Source organism: Sorex araneus, chromosome X (genome assembly GCF_027595985.1).
Source record: "Sorex araneus isolate mSorAra2 chromosome X, mSorAra2.pri, whole genome shotgun sequence".
NCBI classification, from domain to species: Eukaryota; Metazoa; Chordata; class Mammalia; order Eulipotyphla; family Soricidae; genus Sorex; species Sorex araneus.
Genome location: NC_073313.1, coordinates 121,729,698 through 121,749,263, shown reverse-complemented (window position 1 = coordinate 121,749,263; position 19,566 = coordinate 121,729,698). Strand labels below are relative to the sequence as shown.

The 19,566-nt window shown below is 40.0% G+C and overlaps 1 protein-coding gene and 1 pseudogene across 1 annotated transcript in view; one reads left to right on the top strand and one right to left on the bottom strand.

The window, feature by feature from the left end:
• LOC101554850 (melanoma antigen preferentially expressed in tumors-like) overlaps positions 1 to 19,566 on the top strand; it is a 46,906-nt gene that overhangs the window by 9,531 nt on the left and 17,809 nt on the right. The window lies entirely within an intron of this gene.
• Positions 14,322 to 14,794, bottom strand: LOC101539261 (proteasome maturation protein-like; annotated as a pseudogene).

Below are 19,566 nucleotides of genomic sequence, written 5' to 3'. Positions count from 1 at the left end.
TGATCTAGGCACCCCCCCCATTTTCTACGATACATTCCCTCATCCAGTAGTCTATATACCACAAATAAGTGAGATCATCCTGTGTTTGTCTTTCTTCTTATGGCTTATTTCACACAATATGATATCTTCTGGTTCCAATCAGGTTACAGCAAATTGGATGATTTCATCATTCTTTATAGCTACATACTATTCCGTTGTGTATATATGTCACATCTTCATAATCCATTCACCTGTCACTGGACACATAGGATGACTCAATATCTTACCTATCGCACTGAGTGCAACAATGAATAATGGTGTGCATATGTCCTTTTGAATGAGTTTTTTATGTCCAGGGGGTAGATACCTCAAAGTGGAATTGCTGGGAAACATTGCAGCTCAATTCTAAGTTTACTGAGAATTCTCCATACTGTTTTCCACAGGGATTGTACCAGGAAACAGTTTCTCCAGCATTGGACGAGAGTTCCTTTTTCTCTACATCCCTGCCAACACAAAGTGTTTCTACTACTTTTGATATGTGCCATTCTCATTGGTGTGAGATAGTATCTTATTGGTGTCTTGATTTAGATTTCTCTATAAGTGATGCTGAGCATTTTTTCATGTGCCGGTTGGTCATCCGTCTATCTTCCTCTGAGAAGTGTCTATTAATTTCCTCTCCCCATTTGTTGATAGGGTTTTTGACTTTTTTTGTTGATCTTCATACAGACTTTATATATCCTGTATATCAAAACTTTATCTTATGTGTTGCACACATTTTTTTCTATTTAGTTATCTGTCTTTCAGTTTTAGGCCCTGTTTCTTTTGCCATGCAGAAATTAATTAATTTTATATAGTTTCATTCGTTTTTTTTAATTTTGTTTGCCTTTGCCAGTGGTATCAGAACATTGAAAATGCCTTTGAGGTCCAAATCTTGGAGCGTTCTGCCTATATTTTCCCCAATGTACTTTAAAGTTCTCAAGGTCTTTGATCCATTTTAAACTGGCTTTTGTGTAAGGTGTGAGATATGGATCTATCTAATGTCAATAAGGTGATGAAATTTGGATTGTTCCCATTTTGGGCTCTTAGAAGTAATCCTGCTGCAAATAGTCATCTACCTTTTCTTTGTGTGGACTTTTGTTCTTATTTCAGGCAATTATATTTGAACTGTAATTATTGTACACTAATGTTCTTGTAAGTATATTCACTTCAGAAAACTAGATATGGCATTAGATAAATTACTGCGCTGCTTTTGTTTACAAATAGGAATGCATGAGCCTTTTGATTTCCCATCTTACTTATTATTTGATAATATCAGATTTTAAAAATAATCTTAGTGTATCTTAAATAGTTTCACACTGTGGTTATGAATTTCTCCAACAGCTAGTTATGTTGACCATCTCATCAAATGCCTATTACCCATTTTTGTAATTTTCCTTGGATGAAGATCCATTTGGATGATTTGACCATTTTTATATGTGGTTCTTATTTACTATTAAGTTGTAAGTGTCACTTTATTTTATGTATGTAAGACCATTAGGAGATACGGGGTCTGCAAATATTTCCCACTATTTTGTATGTTCCACTTTCACTTTCTTGGAAGTGCCTCATAATTAGTACTTGGTATGCTCAGGGGTCACATCCCAGTGACACATAGCCAGCTAGACCTGAAGACTCAGTGATTGGTTCACTCTTGAGTACTGCTCAGGCTGGAGCAGGGCCACCAGTGTCATTGCTAGGGGTGCTTCGGTGTTTACAGGGCTACACTCAGTGGATCTCAGGGTGGCAATCTAGTGCTCAGATTCAAAGAAAATCCAGAAGATTCCAGGTATGTGACCCTGACCATTAAGTCACCATCCTGGCCCTTAACTTTAATTTTTGATGGTGTGTTTTGAAGAACAATGTTTCACTATTGATAAAATCCTAATTGTTTATGTTTTCTTGCTCATGTTTTTATTGTCTCTAAAAATCTTTTGAAAAATTCAAGATCTGAAGATTTGCTCCTTATAGTTTTTCCTATAAATTTTCTGCATTTAGTTCTTACCTTTACTTACTGGGTCATTTACTCTTATTTTTTCATATGCTGAAAAGTAAAGTCCCAAGTGCATTCATTGAGTCTTTTCCAGTACAATTTGTTGAAAATACCATTTCCCTCTATTGTTGTCATTGAATGTCTTGTCAAAATATCAGTTAACCATGTCTGGTGAGACTGTGAAGGGTTTAAGGTGTGTGGCTCAGATGTGGCCAACCATATCTTCATCCCTGTCACCTCTGGACGTGTCCAAAGAACCAGGGATACGGTTGGTTTTAAAAACAGAAAGTAGGGAGCCAAAGACATTATACAGTGGTTATGTAAGGCACTCGTCTTGCACACAGCTGACCTGGGTTTGATCCCCAGCACCATATATAGTTCCCCAAGTACCACTGGGAGTAATCCCTGAGCATAAGTAAGCCCTGAGCACAGACAGGTGTGGCCATAAAACCAATAAATAAATAAACCAGAGAGTATCCAATCCCCGCACTATAGCTCTTCTCCCACTCCCACTCTCACTCCTTAGAAACACTAGTAGTAAAACCTTCAGATGCTTAAAGGCAAACTGATAATGACCCAGTTCATCCGTCAGTGTCGTAAACAGTGCTGAATAAGGCAGGACAAGCTGGTACTGCAGTAAGCGACCCAATTATTTGCATCTCTGATGTCAGAAAACTCAATGGTAACTTCAACTTCCACATCCATCCAGCATCAATGAGGTGGGACTAGTAAATATGCCACTGTCTCCCTCACCTTTCCTCATAAATCTATTTATATTTTTTAATTTTTAAAAAATTTATTTATTTTTAATTAGTGAATCAACATGAGGGTACAGTTACAGATTTATACACTAAATCTATTTATAAATATATCCAGTCTCCTCTAGCCTCCATCAAGAAAGAGTTAAGTAGAATTATGGCAGAATTGGCTGGCACACTGCTTTCTCCTTCCTTGCCCTGATGTTCCCAGACTAGTGGGATTCCAGCTAAACTTCTTTTTCCAAACTTGTAGCCACAGATTGATTAGTCACGGATTGATTATAACTTCCCTGGTGTCATCAGGGCCCAAGAAGGAATTGACTTTCTATTCTTACTGTGACACTCACCCACACACACACACACAAATGCTGGAAGTTTTTTTTTCCATTGGTGCTGTTGAGGGCAATGCAGAGGGAGCTGAAAAGAACATTTGAGTTTTCCTTTGTTTTGGGGGTCACACCTGACAATGCCCAGGGGTTAATCCTGGCTCTATGCTCAGTAATCACCCCTGAGAGTGCTTGGTGGACCATATGGGATGCCAGGGATCAAACCCAGGTTGGCCGCATTTAGGGCAAATGACATACCTGCTAGACTATCATCAGTCCAACCCCTAAAGGACTTTTTTTCTCAGCCATGTGTCATGAGATAGTGTGCCATGAGCCAGTAATCTATTTTTGATAGGGTGGTATCAGAACAAGAATCTGAGCATATGACACACACCAATCCTTATTACACATGAGACTCCGGAAAAAAATGGAGTTGAAATAGGAACTAAAATCTGTTCATGTGTGTGGTATCCAAAATGTCCAGTAGACAAAACAAAATCAAGGAATGAAGAGCCAAATAATATTCCAACTTTAACAATAAAAGACAACCTAAGATGCTGACTATGAGAGAATTATATGCTGCAATTATATACAATTATCTGTCAAAATTTTTAATTTTTTTTTAGAATTTTATTGAAACACCGTGAGATAGTTATAAGCTTTCATGTTTGGGTAACAATCACACAATGACCAAACATCCATCCCTCCACCAGTGCACATTCCCCACTCCCAATATCCCCAGTATACCTCCCTTTCCCACCCTCCCCCTGCCTCCATGGCAGACAATATTCCCTATAATCTCTCTCTACTTTTGGGCATTCTATTTGGGCTTGCAACATAGAAACTGAGAGGTCATCATGTTTGGTCCATTATCTACTTTTGGCACAAATCTCCCAACCCGACTGATTCCTCCAGTCATCATTTTCTTAGTGATCCCTTCTCTATTCCATCTGCCTTCTCCCCTCCACTCATGAAGCAGTCGTCCAGCTATGGGGCAAATCTCCTGGCCCTTGTATCTACTGTCCTTGGGTGTCAGCTTCATGTCATGTTATTCTACACAAATGAGTGCAGTCCTTCTATGTCTGTCTCTGTCTTTCTGACTCATTTCATTTAGCATGATACTCTCCATGTCCATTTCTAAGCAAATTTCATGACTTCATCTCTCCTAACAGCTGCATAGTATTCCACTGTGAAGATGTATCAAAGTTTCTTTAATGAGTCATCTGTTCTAGGGCACTCGGGTTGTTTCCAGATTTTGGCTATTGTGAACAGTGCTGCAATGAACATAAGTACAGATGTCATTTCTACTGTGCATTTTTGCATCCTCGTGATATATTCCCAGAAGTGGTATTGCGGGGTCATATGGAAGCTCAGTTTCTAGATTTTGAAGGACTGTCCATATTGTTTTCCAGAAAGGCTGGACCAGTCTGCATTCCCACCAACAGTGAAGGAGCGTCCCTTTTCCCCCACATCCACGCCAGCACTAGTTGCTTTTGTTCTTTTGAATGTGTGCCAGTTTCTGTGGTGTGAGATGATATTTCATTGTTGTTTTGATTTGCATCTCCCTGATGACTACTGATGTGGAGCATTTTTTCATGTGTCTTTTATCTGCCGAGAATTTTGTAGTAATTATTATACCAGTGTTTCAGCAATTACAAATTCTCTTAAAACAAATGGGAAAAAGCCAGAAAACCTCAACAATTAGAAGAAAGTTATAGAGGAAAATAGAAATTATAGAACTCAAAATTACTAACACCAAAATAAAATACTATATGGGATAAATTTTATTATGAAATGTTTGATGGTAAAATTAATAAAATTGAGATTGAATAGAATTCACTCAGGGTAAACAGAACTAAAATAATAATTACCATGATAAGAAAGATTGACATCTTGAGAAACTGGGACACCTAACAATAAATTCACCAGATTCTCAACGAGGAGAGAGCAAGAAAGATGGATGAAAAACTGTTTTAAGTAATAATGGCTGAAAATTTCCCAAAATAAGCACACAGATTGGAACAAAAAAAATGAATTTGCCCCCATTCGCAAATTACTGTGTTTTTCTACATAAAATATTGCATGGACTCTTAAAAAATCATCAATAAAAACAAAAATGCCTGCCATCCTAGAATTTTGTTCCCACATGGCAGATTAATTTTTAAAAATAGAAGGGACCATTCAAAAAATTGTTTAAAGGGTGATTTTACACATTGGATGGGATTTACAATAGGAGGCAACTAACCTTAGAGGGAAATATTATAGTTTTTCGGTTCTGCTTTGGGGCAGGGACTGGGGTTGGGATGGAAACACCCAAAAATGGTGGTGGGAAGGTGTAATGGTGGTGGGATTGGTGTTTGAATATTACATGTAATCAAATATTGTGAACTTCTTTATAAAATAAAAAAAAATTAAAAAGGAGAAAAAAATAGAAGGGACCAGAGAGACAGCAGAGGGGTTAGTGAGATTTCTTTATATACTCCTGATCCCATGGGGAATCCCCACTACCACTGATAGCCCCTTGAGATTCTACAGGAGTGGGCCCTGAGCAAAGAGCCAGGATAAGTCATGAGCACTACTGACTGCAGCCAACGCCCCTTAAGGAAATGAGTAAAATATATTGTACTGCCCCATCAAATGGTGAGTAATATAAAAAGGAAAGGGAAACAAATGGAAAGCAGTGGGATCAGGAGTGAGTACTGGAAAGCGGTTTCACTGAAGGCCTCAGACTATTTTTTATCCCTCAGACACACTAAATTCTGACATTTTATGTCATCAAGTAGTCAATTTTTTGTGTGTGTGGAGGGGATGTGCCCAATATTGCTCAGGGTTTACCCCTAGCTCTGCAATCAGGGGTCACTCTTGATGGGCCTTGGGGGACCCCGTAGGGTGCCTGGGATTGAACCCTCTTGCAAGGAAGTGTCCTACATATTGTACAATCTCTCCAACCCCCAAGTGGCCACACTTTTATGTTAAAACCTCCTGCTTCAGTTTGGTTTTGAGATTGGGGCTTGGTAAGGAGCGCTGGAGAAGCTGTGCCTGCGCCATAGGCGGAAACATTGTTGCTTTCGGAGGCCACGTGAAGCCAAAGATGGCTGCCGTGGGGGAGGTGAAGCCGAGCGAGGCGGTTCTGTTAACCTCTAACCCCAAAGCACTCGCTGGACTCCTTATTCCGGAGGGCGGGGCAGGAGTCTGGCCCCACCTCCCAGGAGCAAGCTGATTGCTTGAGCAGCCTCACCAGACCTAAGCTCTACCAATCGCTGTGCTCTTCCGGCCAGCTCAGCTCGGAGCAGGGGAACCATGATGATTCTGGGTGGCGGCCATTGTGGGTCGTCGTCGTAGCGGCTCCTGCAGGATTTTAGGGGCTTCCGAAATTGCTGCCTTTCTACGGATTACTACGTTTCCCTCAACTCTTCCATCTAGGTAAATGATGACAGTGTCCTTTTTGTAAATCGCATCTGTGTTGGCGTAAATTATCCGGGGTCAAGTTTTAGAGATCCAGAAAAGCAGTAGGCACAGAGAGTAAAATTTTGTCTAGTCACCGTACTTGAATATTTAAGGGGCTGGAGCGATAGCACAGCGGGTAGGGCGTTTGCCTTGCACGGGGCCGACCGGGGTTCGATTCCCAGCATCCCATATGGTCCCCTGAGCACCGCCAGGGGTAATTCCTGAGTGCATGAGCCAGGAGTAACCCCTGTATCGCCAGGTGTGACCCAAAAAGCAAAAATTTAAAAAAAAATTAATATTTAAGTAATGAAATAACAATAGTTAAAGGAAAGGGTGTGATTTATACTGCAAGCAAAAATAAAATAAAGTCGGAATACCTATCAGGAAAGTAGAGAAAAGTAGAAAGGCATCTGGACATCAATTGTTTAAGAGAACCACTTCCACCTCCCCCTCTCCTCAAGTGAGATTTGCTTCAGTTGTACAGTTAATCCGTTTAAGTTCTCTTTAAAACTCCTCAGTAGGATGAGAACTCATTCTCAGTTTCTGTTGATTTTGGGTAATTGTTAGTCCTCTCCTATATTTTGGTTATACCCCACATATGAGAGAAATCATGGAGTAAGAAAGTGGGGGTAAGCTGAAGAAGAGGACATTGAGACAACAATGAAGGGAGATGGTCACTCAGGCTATGGTGTTGTGCTTGAATGTGTCAGTCCTGCAACCCTATCAGTTACAGTATTATAAACCATAATTTCTTTAAAAAATGTGCCTGCTGTAGATACAGGCAGGTTGTCAGGGTGAGTGGAAGGGAAGCTGTTGACACTGGTTATGGGATTGGTGTTGGAACATTGCCTGAAACTCAATCATGAATAAATAGAAGTTGCAATGACTTAAACATTTTTTAAAATTAAAAGCTAAAGGATTGTCTAGTCCTGGGGCTGGAGCCATAACACAGCAGGTAGGGCGTTTGCCTAGCAAGCGGCCGACTGGGGTTCGAATCCCAGCATCCCATATGGTCCCCTGAGCACCGCCAGGGGTAATTCCTGAGTGCATGAGCCAGGAATGACCCCTGTGCATCGCCAGGTGTGACCCAAAAAGCAAAAAAAGAAAAAAAAAGATTGTCTAGTCTTTTGCATTTTAGTTTGCAGTTATTTTGATATTCTGTGCTTTAAATGGTAAAAATAGAGCGTAGATGTACATTTTCCTTTCTGTTATATTCAATTTTTATGTTTAAAACACTTGTGTAATGAATAACGAATTCTTATCCATCTACACCTGAGATGACTGCATTTTGCTTTCTTATAATGGGGTCTCTAAGGCAGTATAAGATAATTTATAGTTTTTAAATATATTATACATTACCATGGATTTGCGTTACTATAGAAATTTTGAGTTTCACATACAGTTTCACATCTCTGCATGAGTATATGTCTTACCACTGAAATTTTAGTACCAGCCAGACGATCAATTTGACCATTTATACCCACTTTACACTCCCCTTTATTAATACAACACAGAAATATTTCTTAGACTCTGGAAAATTGATGAATTTGTTAGGAAGTGATACAACATTTCTCCAAGTTTGTATCTATTCTACCTGACTACATTTCAAGTTCTTAAACTATAATTCAATGATACCATTTTGATGCCACTTTATTTTAACCAATTTTTAACTTTTTAACATAATAATAGAAAATGTCTTCATCTTTATCATATTTTATGTTCTTTTTCATATTTTTGGTCTATACTGGGGTTATTTGGGCCAGGGAAATCAAGTGGTGCTGGGGATCAAGCTATAGTCATCAGAATGCATGCAAACTCTCCTTAACCTCTTCTCTCTGACACCAGCTATTATTTTTTAAATTATTTTTAAGAAATAATTTTAGAGCCAAAGAAATACAGTACAGGAATTAAGTAGCTGGCCTTGCACATACTTATTCCAGTTCAATCTCCAGCACTGCATATGGTCCCCCCATCTGCCCATGCCCCCAGTACACCAGAAGTGATGCTCAGCACAGAGCAAGGAGTAAACTCAACATAGTTCAGTATCAACCAAAAAACACAAAAATAATAAATTTTGAGTTATAGACAAGTTTTAGAAAATGGTACTGAAAGTTTTTATGTAGCTTTAGTTAACAAATATTAACATCATATATAGATATATAACCATAGAAAATGATTAAAATTATGAAATTAAGTAGACACAGTACTTGTAACCCACAGACTTTTAAAGTATTTGAATTTATACCATCTGCTAAGGCACATCTTTAAAAAAATTCAGAATCCAATTCAGGATTTGGCCTATGCGCTTTGCATTTGGCCAGCAGTTCTCCATAGTCTTCAGGAGACTCCTAGAGGTTCCTTTCCTCAACATCTCAGGGTCTTCTCTGACTAACTCTGACTAACACCTTTTAAATAGTACTCTGGCCGGGCGTGGTGGCGCGCGCCTGTAGTCCCAGCTACTCGGGAGGCTGAGGCCGGAGGATCGCTTGAGTCCAGGAGTTCTGGGCTGTAGTGCGCTATGCCGATCGGGTGTCCGCACTAAGTTCGGCATCAATATGGTGACCCTCCGGGAGTGGAGGACCACCAGGTTGCCTAAGGAGGGGTGAACTGGCCCAGGTCAGAAACAGAGCAGGTCAAAACTCCCGTGCTGATCTGTAAATAGTACTCTGGTATTTTATAAAATGTCAACTTGGGCTTATCTAATGTCATTTTTATGATTAATGGTGTGATATATGGATGCAGCTTCGTTTTTAACATGTGTTTATCCACTTTTACCACCACCAGTTATTGTAGAGGTCATATTTACTCCACTCTGTGTAACAGCTCCTATGTCATAAATGAGTTAACCAACCATCTGGGGATTTGACTTTGGGTACTTGATTTGATCCCATTGGTTGGTGAGTCTATACTTAGTCCAGTACCATGCTGTTTTGATTACTAAAGCTTTAAAATATAGTTTAAATTAGGTAATAATATACTTCCTAATTTCTTATTTCTTGGTATGTATTTATCCTGGGAGTTTTACGATTTCATACAAAGTTTATTATTGACAGTTTGAAGTCCTTGGAGAATGTCACTGGAATTTTTTTTGGGATTACTTGAATATATTTTCCATTTCCTAAGGTCTTCAATTTCTTTCATAAGTGACTTACTGTTTGCATGGTGTAGGTACCTCACATATTTTGTTAGTTCATAGCTACTTGGTATTTTGGACAGTGTTTTGAATGGAGTGGACACTTTGATTTCTTTCTCTTCTAGTTCATTATTTGCATTCAGGAAAGCGACAGATATTTGTGTTGACTTTATAGCTGAATACTTTGTTGTGTCGAAGTGTTGTTTCTAGGAAATTTTGTGGGGGTAAACGTAATTTATTTATTATTAGTACTATTTTATTTTTATGACTGAAACTTGTATTCCAAATGTAAATCTAATTTAAATTATTTTAAATTAAATTTTATTTTATTAAAGAACCATGATTTAAACAGTTATTCATGGTTGAGTATAAGACATACTCATTTAAGCAGGATTCCCGCCACCAGTGTTAACTTCCCTCAGTCAGTGTTCCTAAGTTCCCTACCACAAACCTATAACCTCCACAGCCTTCCAGCTTGATAGGAACATTTTTAAGTTTGTTTGTTGAAACTTGGATCTTATGTTTTCAGTGTCGTTGACTCTGTGGTTTAGATATTTAGCTATACCACTCTTTTATATCACTTGTATCACTTGTGATCCGTTGATATTTGATTTGCTCGAGCGGGCACCAGTAATGTCTCCAATTGTCCCTGTGGTGTGCTAGTGTAGCCCAATGATATCTGCTCGCTCCAGGAACAGGAAGACTCTCAAACTGTTCATTCAGGGTTTTGACGAAGAAGTCTGACCATCTCATTGGTGGGCGGCCACATGGTCTTTTGACATCCCGTGGAATCCAGTCAGTAATAGCTCTAGTCCAGCAGTCGTCTCTGAATCACATTACGTGTCTGGCCCATCTGATTTTTGACCTCTGGGCAAACGAGACAGCGTCCCTGATTCTTGACCTTCGATGGAGGTCGGAACTCCGGATTTCTTCTCTCACTTGAGTAAAACGTGATGTTCTAAGCATAGCTCTTTCGATTCCTCTTTGGGATACCCAAATAGCATTCTCATCCTGTTTGCGTGGGGCCCAGGTCTCTGAGGCGTATGTTAGTGCAAGAAGAATGGTGGAGTTGAAAAGATGTGCCTGGAGCCGGAGGTCCTTTGTCTTCTTTTTTTTTGGGGGGGGGGCAGTACGAACAATGGATTTATTTATTTATTTATTTTACTTTTTTTTTTTATTGAATCACCATGTGGAAAGTTACAAAGCTTTCAGGCTTAAGTTTCCGTTATACAATGCTCGAATACCCATCCCTTCACCAGTGCACATATTCCACCACCAGGAACCCAAGTATACCTCCCCCCCACTCCACCCCCCCACCCCCTGCCTGTGTAGCTGATAAATTTCACTTTACTTTTCACTTTACTTTGATTACATTCAATATTTCAACAAAAAACTCACTATTATTGTTTGCAGTTTCCCCGTCCAAAGTCAGACCTGTTGAAAAGTAAGCATTTGATAATTTGTTTTCTGTTGCTGACAATAAAGAGATATGAGGCTTTGGATTTCTGTATTTTAGTATTTTAGTAGCTAAGTCCAGGGAAATTTCTGCTGGAAATTGCATCACTGCAAGCTCGTACCTCCCTTTTGTGGTCGTCATAAGATGGCAGCCGGGGCTCAGTTCACAGTCTAGAGACATTTCTGCAAGAAGCTGCTGGTGCCCAAAGTAGTTTAGCTGGCCTCCAGAGCCATGTTCGTGCCGCAGTGGAAAGGCTGCACACGTGCGGCCACCAGGCTTATATCTCGGTGGAGGGTAGCCCCGGTACTACCCCCGTCTCGAGATCCCCCACACGTCCTGTTGCTGCAGGCTCGTACCTCCCTTTTGTGGTCATCATAAGATGGCGGCTGGGCCTCAGTTTATAGTCTAGAGACATTTCTGCAAGAAGCTGCTGGTGCCCAAAGTAGTTTGGCTGGCCTCTAGGGCCATGTTTGTGCCGCAGTGGAAAGGCCGCACACGTGCGGCCACCGGGTTTGTATCTCGGTGGAGGGCCTCGTCGTCCTCTTTACCACTTATTTGACTTTCTTGAAAGCGTTCCACGCTGCTCTCTTCTTTCTGTGCAGTTCTGGCGCCAAGTCATTTCTCATGTTGAGTTCTCGACCCAGGTTCTCGACCCAGGTGATAGTTGCCGATGTCGTGGATATCTCCCTTCTTGTACAACAGAACAGTCCTGCTGGTTTTCCATAGGGACAGAACCTTAAATACGGACAGGTAGTATGTGAAGAGGCGAGCCAGTGTATTGACGAGTACTGGTGGCAGATTCCATAGGTGTTCGAGTCTGACCTTGTCTAGACTGGCTGTATTATGTTTCTTTACTGACGAAATGGCGTGTAGGATTTCGGAAGGGAGGACATTTAGAATGACATATCCATCTTGCGGAATTTGGTATATGGGCAGGTGGACGTGGCTGTCAAAGAGATACGAGTAGAAGTCATGAATAATCCTCTCCATTGCCCTTCTGGAAGATGTGATAGAGCCATCAGGATGTCAGAGGGCAGCCATCTTGGTCTTGTAGTTGGCAAAGGACAGGTGAGCATTGCAAATACTTTTCCTGGCTTCTGCCACATCGGCCAAAACTCCTTGCTTTTCTGTCTTTGAGGTCTTTCTTTATTGCTTCTCCGCACAGCTTTGTGAGCTCAGACGTTAGCTTGTGGTTGCCTGAGGCTCGTGCCAAACCACATTGGTGAATGAGCTCAAGAGTTTCTAAAGATATGCGTCTGTTTGTGGCTTTCCCACTCTCAGCATTCTTCGCACAGTCAGGGAGGTGCTGAATCAGTCGATCGTATTCCTTGTCAAGGAATACTCCTTTATATCACTGATATAACTGAATCCTCTTGACCCCTGTCTCCCTCATTGCTTTCTGTCTCTTCTTTCCTTTTCCCACTTGATTTCTTTCCTTCTCTATCCTTCTTCCTATACTCTAGGGCCACAGGTGATCTAGGCAGCCCCCCTTTAAGACATTACATCCCTTGGGGATGTTGGTGGCGGGAAATGTGACTTCATCTTTTCTAACAGCTGCATAATAATCTGCACTTATATATTCATCGTGGCACTGTTTACAATAGCCAGAATCTGGAAAATATCCAATCTGCCCTCTTGACAGACACATTTCTTTTTTTTTTAATTTTTATTGAATCACCATGTGGAAAGTTATAAAGTTCTCAGGTTTATGTCTCAGTTATACAATATTCAAACACCCATCCATTCACTAGTGCCCATATTCCACCACCAAAACCCGCAGTATACGCCCTGCCCCCGCCCCCCACCCCAACTGTATTACTGATGAATTTCACTTCATTTTCTCTTTACCTTGATTACGTTCCATATTTCAACAAAAAACTCACTATTGTTGTTGGAATTTCCCCCAAGAAAGACAGCCCTACTACCAAGGAAGCATTCGATAATTAGTTTCCCATTAAAAGATTGTATGTTTTCAGTTTTTAGAAAAGGTCGCGAGGCCGCGTTATCATCCCAGTTCCGCATCCCGGTGCTGTGTTAGTTGCTGCTCAGTGTCACCAGGGCTCCATCTGGAGAAGGTGTGGTGGCTGCACCTCCTCCGTCTGGATCCCCGGTGTTGCTGGCCCGGTCTCGGGTCCAGAGCATTCTCCGGCCACATTGCTCACCAGAATGCCCGTCTTCTTCTCTGTTGAGTGTGGTAAGATGGCGCCGAGGGTGGGTCGAGGGTGTGACTTCCGGTGGCCGGGGCCACCTGGAGGCTGGGCTGGTGCCGCCCCACTCCAGTGTCCCCCCGCGGTTCGGAGTTGTCCCAGTCCCGCATCCCAGAGCCATGTTAGTTGCTGCTCAGTTTTTCCAGGGCTCCATCTGAAGAAGGTGTGGTGGCTGCACCTCCTCCGGATAGACACATTTCTAAGTTTGGTTGTTAAACTTTCGCTCTCTTGATTTCAGTGTCATTGACTCTGTAATTTGGATATATGGATCTATCATTCCTTAACACCACCTTTGTTCCCAAATCCCCTGACTTTTCTCCCACCCCTCTACTATTTCTTTCCTACTACATTCTATATTCTGGGGCAAAGGTTGGTCTGGGCATCTCCTCTTTAAAACATTGCATTCTCTTGTCCAGTTATTCTAAGTACCGCTTATAAGTAATATCACTTTGTGTGTATTCTTACTTCATTTAACATGATGTCTTCTGGTTCCATCCTTGTTGCTGTGAATCGCATGATTTCATCATTCCTTACAGTTGTGTAGTATTCCATTGTGTATATGGAGCTGTGTAGTATTCCATTGTGTATATATACAAAATCCTCATGATCCATTTATCTTTTACTGGGCATCTTCATTGATTCAAATCTTAGCTATTTTATGAAGTGCTGAGGTGAATAATGGTGTTCATATGTTCTTTTGAATGAATGTTTTTCTGTCCTGGGGATAGATACCCAGAAGTGGAATTGCTGGGTTATATGGGAGCTCAATTCTGATTATTTTGTATTGATTTTGTAGCCAGTCACTTTGTTATATTGGTATATATTTATATGAGCTTCTTTGGAACTTTTTAGGATCTTCTATGTATATTATTATTTTTTAAATGTTAGAACTTTTAATGTTAATGTTGTATACATCAGATTACAGTAAAAAGATGACAATCAACAACAGGCAGGCCCTCTATTTTCATCCACAGTGGCACACTGAATTACGGTAAACTGAGCTTATGTTCCACCATCAAGTGTGGCTCTCCCATGAGTTCACTCTGTGATGGATCATTAAGTATATCTTCAAATCCAACAGTCTCATCACTACCCCTCAAAATATCCAGGGAAAGATTTGAGCTTGGAAGAAAAGGAAGATGCTTTACCTGCTGCACTGCTTTAAACTCCATTTGCAATTTTAATGGGTCAAACAATCCCTTAATTTTTCTCAGTGTGGAAAAATTCATCTTATCTTTGTTAAGCTGATTTTCCCCCTGATAATTCGAGCGGATGATTGGGCAGAAGTTTATTTTTGACACAAGAAAAACCTCTTCGAAGAAGATCATGATTTTCAAAAGGTCCACTTGCTGAAAATTCAGTAACTGGAATGCTGTCCTTTAGCTGAGATCCAAGTCCTCTGGCATTCATCTTCAAATCTCTCTGCGAGGAGTCCTGGAGCCCCATTCCCGTCAGCCAGCCTCGCTATTCTTCTATGTATATTATTATGTCATCTGCAAATAGGTATAATTTGACTTTCTCGTTTCCAATTCGGAATCCTTTACTTGTCTGGTTGCTTTTTTATGGTTCTGGAACCAGACCCTATGATACTCAGGGGTTACTCTTATCTCTGCACTCAGGAATCACTTCTGTTGGTACTTATGGAACATTATGGGATGCCAAGGATGGAACCCAAGTCGTCCATATGCAATATAAGCACCTTACCCACTGTAATATCTCTCTTACCCCTTGTATAATTGCTTTTGCAAGGGTTTTTAATACAACATTGAATACGGGAGGTGACAGTGGGCATCCTTGCCCTGTATCTTATCTCAGCAGGAATGCTTTCAGTTTTTCATCATTAGGAAAAACAATTCTTTGGGATTTTTATAGATAACTGTTACTATCTTGAGGAAGGTTCTTTCTGTCCTTTTTGTTGAGGGTCTTTATCATAAATGAATATTTGGTCTTGTTAAAATCTTTCTCTGCATCAATTGGTATGATCATATGATTTTTGTTTTCTTTTACTGATGTAGCATAGGAAATATGTTAATAGATTTTCATATATTAAAACCTCCTTGCATCCCTGGGGTGAGCCCCATTTGAACATGGTGTATGGTGGGGTTTTTTTTTTGATATGTGGTGGGATTCAGTTTGCTATGATTTTATTGAGGATTTTTGCATCAATATTCATCAAGAGTTTGGTATCAAAATTTCTTTTTTAGAAATAATCTGTTTTGGGTGTCAGGGTAATGTTAGCTTCTTAGAGAGTATGAGGAATGATTCCTGTGATTTCAATATTTTGGATGACCTTAAGGATCAGTAGCAGTAAGTCTTCTCAGCTACTGGTTCCATTGATTCCTTGTATTTCTTTCTTGGTTTCTATATCAGTGATTTCTGCTTTGTTTTTTCTGCTAGTCTTTGGATTCATTTGCTTTTCGTTTTCTAGATATATAAGCATGCATTTAAGTTGTTGGTTTTTATCTGTTTCATCATGTCTAATGTAGGCGTCTATGTCTATGAGTTTCCTCCCCAAGAACTGCTCTTATTGTGTCCCATAGATTTTGATGATGTTTTATGTTTCATCTTCATTAGTCCCAAGTAAACTTTTTATTTCTCTTTGATTTCCTCTTTGATCTAGCTGATACTTAACAGTGTGTTTGTCAGTATCCAGGTGTTAGCTTTTTATTCATATTTTCTTTTTATGGTTAATTTCTATCTTTGTGGCAATGTGGTCTGATAGGATGCTTAGTATGTTTTTATGTTTGTGAATTTACGTAGGTTGACTTATGCCCTTGTATGTGATAAGTCCTGTAGAATGTTCTGTGTGCATTATAGAAAAATATATATGCAGCTATTTGAAGATTGAAATTCCTGTATTTGTGCATTAGTTCCAGCTCTTCTAGCTCTTCATTTAGTGCTCATGTGTTTTTACTGAATCTATCTGATCTATCCAGTGGTGACAGTGGCGTGTTGAAGTCTCCCACTATCATGTTTCCACCATGTGTTTCTATAGGTTTGTGATTAAAAGCCTTATGAACTTTGCTGACACTAAATTTGGTGCACATATGCTGATTAAAAATATTTCTAAGTTAAGTTGCTCATAGTACAGTTGTTTTAGGCATTCAGTGTTCTAGAACCAGTCCCAATACCAGTGTTACCTTCCCGCCACTGCTGTCCCCAGTTTCCCATACACACCCCGAGCCTGCTCCTTAATGAGCACAAAATAATTAATTTTATATTGCTTGGTAATAAAATGATAAGTGTAATTATCAAAATATAATTCAGTAAAGAAAATTTGTGAAAATAGTTTTATTTCACAATGGTGTTATTAAAGCCATTCTCTGAGGATGTATTGAGCTGTGTGTTGGTAGTTGAGTGAGTCTTCTCTGTTACTGTTTTTGCTAATTAAGCTTAGTGGGCTTCTATGCTGCTTCTGCATCTAATTTGCTGTGCTACGATTGAACTTTCAATATTGTGGAATTTTGAGGTGTGGCGTGTGCTTCAGGAACTCCAGGATCTGTAGTGCTGGGATGATTCTTGGCCCACTTACCGCCCAAAGATGCCCTAGAATTTTCAGCCCAACAGCTGGTATAACTTTGAGTTTCATTGGCTTGGAGTCTCTTCCAAGACAAGCTGTAAAGCTGTGAAGCTGGGTCATTTATACGGGGGAGGCTGGGAAATTAGTTGGTTTGCATAGAGTTAGTACCTTCTTTTTCGCTTATGGGTCACACCCGGCGATGCTCAGGGGTTACTCCTGGTTCATGCACTCAGGAATTACTCCTGGCGGTGCTCGGGGAACCTTATGGGATGCTGGGAATGGAACCCAGGTCGGCCATGTGCAAGGCAAACACCCTACCCTCTGTACTATCGCTCCAGCCCCGAGTTAGTACTTTTTTGATCCATTGTTTCCATTGTTTCCTTCATCAGTGAGTCGTGTCCATCCCTATCTTTAATTGCTTTTTTTAAATTTAATACATTTTTATCTGAAATAACTATGGCTGTTGGTATTTCCCATCAGCCTTTCATTCTGATCCTGTGTTTATCCTGTGATTTTAGATGAATTTTCTGTAAGTAACAAACTGATGGATTTTGTTTCCTGATCCACCCCACATTTCTATGCCTCTTGATGGTAGAATTTAGTACATTGATATTCAGCAATATTATTGATATAAAAGGCTATGTTGACATTTTATTGTGTGTGGTTGTTGTTTGTACAATTGGCTATTTGTTTTACAAAAGTGACATTTCAGTATTTTATCTATGGCCACTTTAGGTATAGCAAATGTTGCCAGCTCTTGTTTATCTGAAAATGTTTTTTATCCCACCCTCCCCTGTAAATGAGAGCTTTGCAGGGTAGCGGACTATAGGTTGAAAGTGTTTTATTTTCAGCCAGTAATTTGAATATGGGGCTGGAGCAATAGCACAGAGGTAGGCCGTTTGCCTTGCACATGGCTGACCTAGGTTTGATTTCTCCACCCTTCTTGGAGAGCCCGGCAAGCTACCAAGAATATCTCGCCCACACGGCAGAGTCTGGCAAACTACCTGTGGCATATTCGATATGCCAAAAACAGTAATAACAAGTCTCACAATGGAGATGTTACTGCCCGCTCAAGCAAATCGATGAGCGGATGACAGTGACAGTGAATTTGAATATGTTATTCCATTATTTTCTTGCTGTACAATTTTTATGGGAGATCTGTTGTGATTAGATTCTTATGTTACCTCCCTTATAATTAAGGTTTATCTTCCTTCGTGATACTTTAAGAAGTTTGTCTCCTTTTGGTTTTTACCATTATGATTACTATGTGTTTGGTGTTGCTCTGTTTGAATCTATTTTATTTGGTACTCTTTGGGCCTCTGGAATTTGTGCAGCAGCCTCCCTCCATAGAGTGGGGAAGTTCTCAGCTATTATCTCTCCCACCACCTGTTCTTTCCTTTCCCCTTTTCCTCACCTTCTGGTATACTTGTAATTTGGGGATTATTCATCTTTTTTGTTTAATTATTATTTTTAATTTTTTATTAATTCTTTTATTGAATCACCATGTGGAAAGTTACAAACCTTTCAGGTTTAAGTCTCAGTTATACAATGCTCAAACACCCATCCCTTCGCCAGTGTTCATATTCCACTGCCAAGAATCACAGTATACCTCCCCCCTCCCCCCCACCTCCCCAGCCTCCCACCCCGCCTGTGTAATTGGTAAATTTCACTTTACTTTCACTTTACTTTGATTACATTCAATATTTCAACAAAAAGCTCACTATTATTGTTTGGAGTTTCTCCCCCGTAAAGTCGACCTGCTGAAAAGGAAGCATTTGATATTCATCTTGCTGTTATTCATTATACACCTTCCATTTTCTTGCATTATTTTGATTCTTTTTTCTTTTATTTTTTTAAATTTATTTATTTTTAATTAGTGTATCACCGTGAGGGTACAGTTACAGATTTATAAGTGGATCGGCATGAAAAGTATCATGCTAAGTGAAATGAGTCAGAAAGAGAGAGACAGACATAGAAAGATTGCACTCATCTGTGGAATATAGAATAACAGCAGGAGACTAACACCCAAGAATAGTAGAAATAAGTACCAGGAGGTTGACTCCATGATTCTTTTTTCTGTCTTCACTTATCAATGCTGGATTGTATTTTGTCTTCAAGTTCATACATACGGTTTTCCACATGTGAAATTCTGCAACTATGGCTTGCTGTTGTGTTCTTTAGTTCCTTCAATTCTTTTTGTATGGAATCTTTCACCCTCTGAAACAGTTCTTTAATTTTGTTGAATTTCTTGTCCAGTGATTGCTTAATTTCACATCCCAGTGTTTGCTTAATTTTGCCATTGATTTGCGGTCTTCACAGAGCAGACTGGAGAGTTTTGATATGTGTAAGGACTTGCCTGGTTTTCTGTCCCTGCCTAGCTTAAAAGCCAAGTTCCTGTTTCTCCAATGTCCTATGAGTATTAAGGATGCACTTGTTTTTTCACAGCACAATTGTGAATGGAGCTGTTTATTTTATTTATTTTTTATTTTTTGATAGTTTATTTTTAATTAGTGAGTCAACGTGAGGATACAGTTACAGATTTATACATTTTTGTGCTCATGTTTCCTCCATACAAAGTTCGATAACCCATCTCTTCACCAGTGCCCATTCTCCACCACCAGTAAACCCAACATCCCTCCCACCCTTCCCAGTCCCGTCTCCCCGCACCCCACACTGCCACTGTGCCACTTTTGTTCTCTCTCTCTGATTAG